The sequence below is a fragment of the Corvus moneduloides genome, chromosome 8 (genome assembly GCF_009650955.1).
Source record: "Corvus moneduloides isolate bCorMon1 chromosome 8, bCorMon1.pri, whole genome shotgun sequence".
Lineage (NCBI taxonomy): Eukaryota > Metazoa > Chordata > Aves > Passeriformes > Corvidae > Corvus > Corvus moneduloides.
In genome coordinates, this window is record NC_045483.1 from 9,550,818 (window position 1) to 9,562,120 (window position 11,303).

The 11,303-nt window shown below is 43.9% G+C and overlaps 1 pseudogene across 1 annotated transcript; it reads left to right on the plus strand.

Moving 5' to 3' along the window:
• The first annotated feature begins 9,408 nt into the window (after positions 1-9,408).
• On the plus strand, positions 9,409-10,792 carry LOC116447564 (annotated as a pseudogene). The gene has a single exon (XR_004241596.1). The product of XR_004241596.1 is annotated as a single-stranded DNA-binding protein 3 pseudogene (transcript).
• The last annotated feature ends 511 nt before the right edge of the window (positions 10,793-11,303 follow it).

Here is an 11,303-nt window from a genome sequence, read left to right on the forward strand (position 1 = left end):
GTCTCAGTTTCCACACTGTGCTTTGTCTGAGAGTGAATGATGCTGGGCTCAAGGCTGTCTTTCTAGAAAAATCTAGAAATACATTGACCTTGATTTTTCAGTACAACTCAGGCAGCTCAGATAGTCTCTCACTGCTGGGGTTTTTTTGGTCAGTGATTAGCCAGAATGCAGTTCTATAAAATCATTTATCTTCAGGTGTGCTATTTCAGGTAATAAGAGGGCTATGGGCACCTTTAAGGAAATCTTCTTCCTAGAAAAGCAACTGCAGCCCTGCCATGGAGCGTGGTACTTGAGAAGGAGTTTCACTAGGAGTTTCATTAGGATTTTGGGCTGTTGTTTCTGTGGAGAGCTGGGATGCTAGTGGAGGTGTAAAAACCTGATGAACGAAGGCCTGGTGCTTGGGATGGGGAGGGGAGGGTCTCAGCTGTTTTTCCTGCCACAAAGAGGCCAAAAGGAGGGGATGCAGTGGGGGGGGAATGAGAGGTTTTATGTGAGTTTGCGAAGGGGCGTGGTGAGAGAAGAGAGGCACAGGAAGGCACCTCAAGGCATGAAAGAAGAGACACTTTGGTGCTGTGCCCTCAGGATGAGATCTTGTTCTCTCAGCATTGCTGTGTCCACCTATGTGTGACAGATGAGGGCTCTTCCAGAGGGAAAAGTCTTTAGCAGCTCAGTGGTACTGATATTTGGCAGCAGCAATGTGAGCCTGCTGTTGGAAACTCCCTCTGAGGGAGGTTGCTGATGGAGACAATATTGGCAATGGCCACTGCAACCTTCCCAGGCTTCAGGAAGTCTTCTGCTCAAGCCTTATCAGCACTAGGAGCTCAAAAGGAAAACAAAACAGAACTTTATTTTATTCTGCTGACTTGCCCAGGTAAGGAAGCTGTCCAGGGGCTTGGCCTCTCCTGAGTATCGTTTAAACATCTTTTGCTGTCAATGGAAAGGGAGACTTTTTCATTGAGACCTTTTGATCCCTCACTATGGGGTCTGTGTCACATACACCAATTAAGAGTCCTAAACGATTGCTGCTCTCTGTGTACGTGTTGCAGATGCGGGCTGCAGATGTTGTGGAGGATCGTTTTTCAGAGAGGAGGAAAAAAAAGTCCTTTTTTTGTGTGCAGGGGGCAGAATGCCTTGCAAGCAAGTAAGTGCACATGCTGGTCTAGCCCATGCTGTAAGTTTGATCCAGGCAGAGACTGAGTTTTATTTTAATGGGTTATGTTAGCTTGAAAGAATTAGTAAAAGCCAGAGGCAAACTGGCATGGTGATGACTGTAATCCCATCACCAGCTTTCCTTGGGGTGCTGCAATGCCTCTTATGATGAATGGCTTCCATAAAGTAAATTGTACCATCAGGGAAAGTTGCATGGGTCTGGCCCCACGAAAATAAGAGAGGTTGTAATGGGGTGGATCTTGGATCAAGTCTTAATCGTGCACTTCTTGACACACATGCTTGCATGCAGCTTGCACCAAAGGATACAACACACTGATTTTTCTCTCTGTCTCAGCTCTGAATCTCTTTTTTTTTTTTCTTCCTTCCTCCTTCTGCCCTGCTCTGCCCCCACCCCTCCATTTTACAAGCAGGACTTTCTAGACAGTAATGTATTTGGGCTGCTGCCTCTCAAAGAGAGGTAAACAGAAGGAAGAAATTGCCCTTAGGCCAGCTAGCAGAGCTTTTTCTCTCTAAGTCAGAGGGCTTTAGAAGACTTTTCCTACTGAGATGATAGACTTTTAAATGGAAACCAAGGGTCATTTATGGATAGACTTCTCTAGCGATTGCACAGGGAGGAGGAGCTGTCGTGTAGAGAGCCTCATTCACTTCACTGTCAGTTTATTGGCTGAATGCTCAGTGGAATGATTTCCACCCTCTCTGCATCATTCAAAAATAGAGAAATAGCAGAAAAGAAAGCAAAATTAAATGCTTCCTCTTGAGTCACGGATGGTAGCAGGGCTTAATAGACGCAGAGCCTTTTCCCTTGAAAACGATTCATTTCTTATAATCAGGGATTGAAATCTTTTGGTTTTGTTTTTACATGTTGGTAAATCAAGTTTTCTGAAATCCTGTCTCTGAATACTGAAGGAGCTGTGTAAAATTTATTTCCTGTGACTGGTAAATCACATCTTGGAGGTCAGATAATGAATCACAGCAAACTCTCTTAAGGAGAGTTTTCTGTTGCTTTGGGATTTTTGGTTTGTGTTGTTTGGTAGCTTGTTTTGGTTTTTTCACGCAGTAGAACTCAAAGGGCTTGTCGAAAATACAAAATATGTTTTCTAGTTGTAAAGTGGACAACCACAGGCAAAAATACATGGTAATAATTTGTCCAAAAGGAGTGCAATGAAGCGTGGCAAGGCATAGAAATGCAGTCCAGTGGACGGCTGACCTGACTAGCAAAAATAAATTGTATCTCTTTGTGAATAGCCACGGATATTGAAACTTTTGCCACCTTGTTTTCTTAGCTTCCAGTAAAGGCAGAGTGGCCAATGTCTGCTGCAGAAGGATAGGTTTAGACAAGTGACAAAAGAAAGCAGGGGACTGAGTAAAAGGGTGGCTTTTAAGCAGCTTTGCCTGTGGAGAATCTGTGAATGTAACTCCAGAAATTAAGCACCTGTTTATGTACCCAAAAGAAATCCTTAATGTTACCATTGCAGCTTGCAGTCACTTTCTTCTATACAGAGGAAAAAATCCCCAAATTCTCTTATTCGGTTCTTCACCAGAACCACAGGTAACAGCATAAATCAAAGGTCAGAAAGAACTTGCAGAACATAGAATTTGGATGTCTGAAAAACAAGGACCATCAATTTTTCTCCTGTTTCTCTTTTATTGAGACAAAGAGATTTAATTCGGGAAAAGCTTGTCTTCTTAAAAGATATGTGGTCCTCAGAGGAGGATTTCAGAGATAAACAATCCAGGCATAGCAGGTTTTCTTTATCAGTATGTTAATCTGATCTTAAGAACATATGTTACAATTTTCATATTAAGCTTATATTTCAAATTCAGATATTTCTGATAACTCCTTGTGCATTTCAATTTCCACATTCAAAACATTATTGTTTCAGCTATTGAGCCAATGTAACTTTTCAGGTTTCATTTTTACATGTCCAAAGACACCTGAACTTCTTATGTTTGGCAGATAGACTTGCAATTATTTCCATTTAATCTCACTGCAAGAGATGTTGAGATTTTTCTCTTCCAGGTATGGTTTTACACTTGGTTACATCCTGAATAAAAAAAAAAAAAACAACCCTGCCAATTTTGATGTTACTATTAACATTAAATGACTGCTAATCTTTCTGTAATCTCTGCACAAAATGATCACAGATCATGCTAAAATTTTTCTTAAAAGTTCCCCTATGACTACAGCAAAAGATTAATTTTTAATATCTACCCATCTAAGTGTATTATTTTCTTAACTTCTTTTATTGATTTTTCTTTTATTATTAACAAAAAAAAAATCACCAAGTTTTGTCTTTGGCTTCCAGGGGATTAGGTGTTTGTTCTGTACTTCAGGAATAGAAATAACAAACAGAACAGAAAAACAAAACAAGGCAGATGTAAATGGTCCTGGCTGGAATTGTCAGGAGAACCATGTAATCTATATCTCTCTTAATCATGGTTTTATATTAATTTGAGTTCAGTGATATAAGGCTTTGCTGCATGATGGCTGTTTGGATGTTATGTTTTAAAATATGGCACTGATCTCATTCCTGTGTTTGTTATACTGTATATTGGTCTACAGCACAAATCACCCTTAACTGACACATACATTGTGAACTTAATATTTATAGGGCAATGCAGAGAGTATTGTTGGTGCTGCCTTGGCTGTATTTTTTCTGTTTGAGCCCAATCTTTTTTTAAAAATACTGTAAAGCTAATATCACACTTTCTCTGGAGGCCCTCTCAGATATGACCTATGAAATGAAAAATGTTTGTGCAGCCTCAAGGAGAAGTCAAAAATACTTTTAGCCAATTATGTGTTCTAAGGGGAGACTGATCAGGATGCACAAGGGTCTGGTACACTGTCCATTCAATCTGGGTTTTTTCTGAGAATTTATTAGTACTTATGCTATTTGGCAACATCTGAAACAACAGCCAAACATCAATCAGTAGAAACAACCTTGAAGGCCTGATCTACTGAAGCTGATGTATTTTGATGCTCTTGTTGTAACTGATACTAGCTTTAGATCAGACACTCAATCATTTTTCTTCATCAATCCTCTCTTTACAGGATTTTGATAGAAATTTGGTAATTTTTATTGATTGCTCTTTCATGGAGGGAAATAGGAGACAGGTATGTGTGTCCTCTGTGTCCTGGGCTGAGTCTCAATCTCTGTCTCTGTATGGTCAACCTGCCAAGAACTCAGACATTAGTTTTCTGGCCGTTCAGCACAGCTATTCCATAGCAGTTTCTTAAATATTACCTTATTTTATCCCATTTTCTCAAGAAAGGGACTTCTCTGCGTCCTGTAGGCAATGTACTCTTACTCTGTGCTCTTCCAGCAGTCCAACAATTTTTCTTAATAGCCTTCTGAAAGTCAAATTGTTGTGAACATTTTAAAGCAATCACTAAATAGTTCCAAACATAAATCAGTGCTTTAGATAGACAAGGTTGTTATCTGTAACTTCAGCAGTCGTGTCCTAGCCCCAGTTAAATAAGAATGTAAATAACAAAAACTGTTATATGAGGAGCTATGATAGAAGTCAGGAAATGCAAGAACCAGCAATTGCTCTCAAGCCAGGCATGATTGCATTTTAATAGGTGTGTAAGTGTATATACATATATATATATATATATCTATATCTTTCTATATATATTTGGCAAAATTCTGTATTCCACTACAGACAGAGAAGTTCTTCCTGAAAAGGCAGACCAGTTCTTGTCTGTCCCCAGCAGCAGCTGATTGTGTTGGCACATTTACAGGACCCTTGGCAAAGTGCAGAGGGCAGCTGGAGTTGAGAGCCAAGTTAGGAGTGTTTAACTCCATGAGCTCACAGCTGTCAAGTGGTGATAAAAGCACTGTTTAGTGCTGAGAGTTGTGCAGCTTAGCAGGAAGCTGTGAGGTGTCAGAGTTGGGGTTGTGAGGAATGAAGGGCAATTTTTCTTAAGCTTGAAAGAGTGTTGATAAAAATGTCAGGGACAAGAAAAGTTTTCGTTTGTATGTGTGTATCTCTACCTATGTTGTTTTACTTGTGTGTGTGCCACTTCAGAGCCCAGGAGAGGTGCTGATTTGACAGCCACAGTGCCAGAACACAATGATTACCTGCTGAACATGCCCAGAGCTGGCAGGAACAGGGCAAGTTTCAATCTGCCTGGAAGGGCTATTCTGCAGCTCGGTCTCTCTGCCCAACAGGAGCCCAACTTTCACAGGCTCTTTGCTCCCTTTCAGCCACTCAACAGCTTTGCATGCAATGTGCCAAAAGCTTCTGAGAATCTGGCTACTGACTCTGGCAAACTGAAACCTGCCCATGAGATCTGTGATTCCTGCTATTGGATGTCTAACTGACATGGACAACTTTTGTCAGTCTTGGTAGTGGTTTCACTGGCATGATCATTTGGTCACTAAAAGCAAAACTGAGAGGTGTGTTTAATGAAAGCTACAATGCAGGCAAAATAGCCTCCTGAGTGTGGTTGTGTTAAGGCAGAGATGACTGAAAACTGGATCTCAACAGCTCTTGTCACAAGAATATCCATTTCAGTTTTCTTTTCATTATCCCGTTTCAACTGCAGAGCACAAAGCTGTTGCTCTTTCATAGACAATGTGCACTGGATCAATTGTTGTAAACAATATTAATTCCAGCATATGCTTCCCCTACCCCCAAATGATTTTGAGGCTCTATTTCCATATGTTAGTAGAAAAGGACTAAGCCAGTAAAAACCAGGCACATCATGGAAAACATTTCTGGAAATTTTGCTTCTTATGTGTCAGTAATTGGTAGAATGTCCACAAAACTTGTATATAGGAGAAAGGAAGACTTTTCACAGAAGAACTATGAAGGGGGGTGAAATAAATGTGTGGTTTTCCCCTTAGTGGGTGTGAAAAGCAAAGCTTATTGCATCCATGCAGATTCATTCTCTGAAGTCAGTGGAACATTTTCTTTCATGAGATTGGTTTTGGGTTTGTTTTTTTGTTTATTTTTTTCAAACCCTAATCACAGACTGAAAACTCTACCTCCTAAGAAAATACCAATAGTTTTATTTAAACAACTTGAAAAATGTGGGTCTGATTCTGAAGAATGGCATATTCCCAAAGCTGCACAGAGGAGACTGTAAGAGGGCTGACTCTACACCTGAGCAATCCAACTTCCCTCAGCGCTTATGAGCATTCAACAGAAATCCCTGCTATCAGCAATGTATTTGGATTTAAAAGATTAATTCTTACTTACTGGGTATTATGTTACCTTCCCTGCCTACATTAGTTACGGGACAGACAGAAGCTTGTTATCTTGATACAATCACTGCCAAGGTTGTGGCATTACAGTGAGCAGGGTATGTGAAGTGTATGAAGAGGGTTAGATTTGAGACAAATCCAGACAGATTGCAATCCAATCCATTTTGCCGAATAGGATCTCATGAAAGTAAAAATTAAGAAGAAAATGAAACATAAGTGACTGAGCTTGTGCATTATAAATAAGTTCTTCCTTAAAAAAAAAAAAGGCAGCTAATAATATAATTACTTTTATATATAGTCCATGAAAACAAAAATTTTACAAATTATACAATTAAAATATTTGTAAAGAGAATCACAAATAACAACAAAAATAAATATTCTTAGGCTAGATTCTTAGAGGGCTGCATGTTTTTGAAACCCTACAATTTTGTGATGCTCTGCTGAGAGTTCCTCAGGGTGCTGGAAAGAACTGCATTGTCCTGACAGATGGCTTCTGTGGCATGGGGGATGGACCAGGAAAGTCACAGGAAAACTTGCTTTGGTACAGAAATGTGCAAAGCAAGCCTCTTGCAGAACATGGAGCTGGATTTTGCTGGCCATGTTCTGTTTAATGGAATCCTTCCCAAATACAGTGTACTTGTGCCTGGTAATGGGTAGTCCAGAGATTTATTGGTTGCCACTTTCCTATTTGGAGAGAAGTGACTTTGATTTATTATTTGACAAATCTGGCAGCTACTTGTGGATATTAATGGAGCTTTTCAGAGGTGGAAATATTTCAAAGATATTTACATTTCTCCTCTATAATTAAATGTCACTAGTTTAAGCAGGAGAAACAAATGTTATTTTTAGGGTGGCTTAGGTGACTCTTAGTATCTTCCAAATGACTCATGGGAAATTACAGTGTGCTGAGGGCAAGGGAAGCCACTCATCCTGCAGTCATTCCTGCTGGTTTATCCTTACATCCATCCACATTACATTGTCTGCCCAGGCTTCTGGCACTCAGAATTAAGCACAGATTTTCCATGGGAAGGCTGTCCCAGCAGAAAGTTTGTTGTCAAGACTAACAGCACCTGCTGACCTTGCAGGAGTGCTTTGCAGGTAATTGTATTAGGATAGCCAGATATGCCAAGGAAAGGGAATTATTGTATCTTGAAGTTCCACCCAAGCTGATGGTTGCAATAACCATTCCCTCTCATGCAAAATCTTGTTGTTGTGTCTCCAGTAGTATCAGCAGTCCAAAAATAGCTCAGCTATGGCTTCCCAAGCTGTAGCTGTGCCAGCATAGCCTTTTCCCATCCATTTGCCTTTATTTCTGAGACTCAGAGCAATACAAGGAGCCCACAGGACTTTGCATGGAAACCCAGCTCCTAATTCCTCTCATTCTGGATGAAGTCTTCTCTTGAAATAAACAACAGAGGAGAGACACATCACATGTTGACATACACTGCCTACAAATTTGATTCTTGGAGTCCCTAAGGAAACATGTTCAAAAAGTCTCATGGAATTACAGCCACGATGCAAAAACTTCTGAGCAACACAATTTAGTACTTCTGAAAGTACTGGTATAGGAATGATTCAAGCCATAGTTCAGGCTGAAATTTCAGACATGAAAATAAAGCCCCATCATAGTGACAAATATTTTAGGGAGTACTTGGGCTAGGTTTTTCAGCGTTTTCATATTGCATTTGTTCAGAAAAGCCCCCAAGAAATACTTCCAGTATTACAGGAGGGGGAATATGTATTTAATATTAATTTACTCAATTGCTGTAAGAGTGCATGGATGAACAACAAGCGCTGATTTTGTTCTGAAGGAAACCAATGGGCATAAATGTGTCAGCATTCTCATGAAAGCCCATGTCTATCTACCTTGGAGACAAAAGGCACAGAGGCAGAAAAGTGTTACCTGTTGTTTAAATAAATACTTTTTTTGCCTCTGATGGCAGCTGTGACTCCTTGTGAAGTAACACAATATTCCTTAGAAATTTCTAAAAAGTCTTGGCTTGGAGGTATCATGTTTGTGGAATTTGCGACATGTTTATGGGATTGTCCCATAAATATTGGCAGCTCAGCAGGTTCTTACAACCCTGAGAAGTCCTATTAACTTAACTGTGGTGTGAATTACTGTTGGGGTCCCTCCCCTGCCATGTAGCCCTGGGAGATGGGCCCTGGGGGGAAGACACGGGGTTTTACTGCCCCTGGTCACCTTTGTTTCCCATTGGTTGGTTTGTGTTCCCCGGGGTGGCCAAGGACCCTCGGGTCCCGTCACTGCGGAGTTCCTCGGCAGAGCCCCGGCCACGCGGCTGGAGAAATAAACATCTCTCTGAAACAGCTATCAAGAATCTGTCTGTCCATATATATTTCCTTTCCACGGGACTCCTGGTTTGGTATATGCATGTTGCAATATCCCCTCTGCAACATAATGGTGGAGAATTGTGAGTAGAACGATCCCCGATCCCTAAGCGACTGATTTGTGTGAGTAAACCCTGGAAACTTTGGATTCCTCTTCTTGGTTTTGTTTTGGTGTTCCATATCTAAACTATGGAGGAACCGTGGGAAGACTCTTGGCTCTCCGAGCCGCATATGGACATTTATCTTAAACTTAAAACGATTCTTGAACAACGATTTGTAAATTTTAGCTTGATTCAAGCTCAGAAAGAACTGAAACACTTCCTGGCATGGTTGTTTAAGAACTTTTTCTATGTTTCTTGGGATTTAATTCTTACCAAGGGCTTTTGGAAAACCGTTTGGACACAGTTAATATTTGAGTCAAAATATATGCCGATGGAAGAATATTTTCGTGAATATTATTTAGTTACCGAGACTGCTGAGCAATGTCAGCTGTGTCCTGGCGAAGGGAAGCCTGGCGCAGGGACCGTGCGGCCCAGGCCACGTGCACCGAGCGCTCTGCGAGCAGCAGCGAGGCAGTTCCCACGTGCGGGCGGAGCCAAGCGAGCCGCAGTGTCGGTGGCGGAGCGAGGAGCGGCGGGAGCAGCGGGACCCGGCAGTGCCCGCACGGCCCCGCGCAGCGCGTGGTGGAGCGAGCGGCGGCGGGCGCGGGGCGATGGGAGCGCTCTGACAGCCCTCGGCGCTCCCTCGGTGGCGGGCGCAGCGGCTCCGGCGGCGGCGGCGGCGGCTCCTGGCGGCCGCCCCCCTCTTCCTCGGCGCGGACCATGTTTGCCAAAGGGAAGGGCTCGGCGGTGCCCTCGGACAGGCAGGCGCAGGAGAAGCTGGCGCTGTACGTCTACGAGTACCTGCTGCACATCGGCGCCCAGAAGTCTGCGCAGACCTTCCTGTCCGAGATCCGGTGGGAGAAGAAAATCACGCTAGGCGAGCCCCCCGGCTTCCTGCACTCCTGGTGGTGCGTGTTTTGGGACCTGTACTGCGCAGCTCCCGAAAGGCGAGACACTTGTGAACATTCGAGTGAAGCCAAAGCCTTTCATGACTACAGCGCAGCTGCTGCCCCGAGTCCCGTGCTTGGAAACATTCCCTCGAATGACGGGATGCCTGGGGGCCCCATCCCGCCCGGGTTCTTCCAGGGACCGCCTGGGTCACAGCCCTCGCCACACGCACAGCCTCCACCCCACAATCCTAGCAGCATGATGGGACCCCACAGTCAGCCGTTCATGTCGCCGCGCTACGCCGGAGGTCCCCGGCCCCCCATCAGGATGGGCAACCAGCCCCCGGGTGCCGTTCCCGGTACACAGCCATTGCTGCCCAATTCGATGGATCCCACGCGACAGCAAGGGCACCCTAACATGGGTGGCCCCATGCAAAGGATGAACCCTCCACGAGGGATGGGCCCCATGGGTCCCGGTCCGCAGAACTACGGCAGCGGCATGAGACCTCCACCCAACTCCCTAGGTCCTGGCATGCCTGGAATTAACATGGGGCCGGGCGCTGGTAGACCGTGGCCGAACCCCAGCAGTGCTAACTCAATCCCATATTCTTCTTCATCGCCTGGTACATACGTGGGTCTGCCTGGTGGTGGTGGCCCTCCAGGGACACCCATCATGCCCAGCCCTGCAGATTCAACAAATTTAAGTGGCAACATCTACACAATGATTAATCCAGTACCGCCCGCAGGCAGTCGATCGAATTTCCCGATGGGCCCCAGCTCTGACGGCCCATGGGCGGGATGGAGCCCCATCACATGAACGGATCGTTAGGGTCAGGAGACGTAGATGGACTTCCAAAAAATTCTCCAAACAACATAAGTGGCATTAGCAATCCCCCGGGCACTCCAAGAGACGACGGGGAGCTGGGAGGCAACCTTCTCCATTCCTTCCAAAATTACAATTATTCCCCCAGCATGACGATGAGTGTGTGATTTCCCTCCCCCTCCTCCTCTCCAGGATCAAGAGAGTCAGCTGCCGTTCGGAGGATCTCAACAAATTATGCAAGAAGAAGAAGAAGAAGAAACAAAGGTGACCAGGGGCAAGGAAACCCCGTGTCTCCCCCCCAGGGCCCATCTCCCAGGGCTACATGGCAGGGGAGGGACCCCAACATCTCACCCGTTTTATTTTAATCCACCCTCCTGAGTCTTTAAATGTCCAAACAGATTCTGTGGAACATCTTAGGGCTGACAGAAGGGAGACAGAACTCTCTGAGCATGCTTTGTGGGGAAACTGAGGCAGGAGAGGGTTTAATTTCTTCCCTCCCTCTTTTCATCCCCCCCTCGGTACCGGAGAGGAATTGTAGGGAAATGGAATTGTATAGGGAAGCCATGGGGTGAAAAATGGATTAGGAATAAACTGGGGATAGGGTAAACTTAGGAAAGGGTTCATATTGGGTATAGGGTAAAAGGGGAAAGTAGGCTGTGAGTAGGGAAATTGCTGGGATGGATATTGTTTATAATTTTGTGCATAATGGCTGCCTTTGACTGGAATACCTCCAGGCCCAGTAACATTTGCTGCTTGTAAA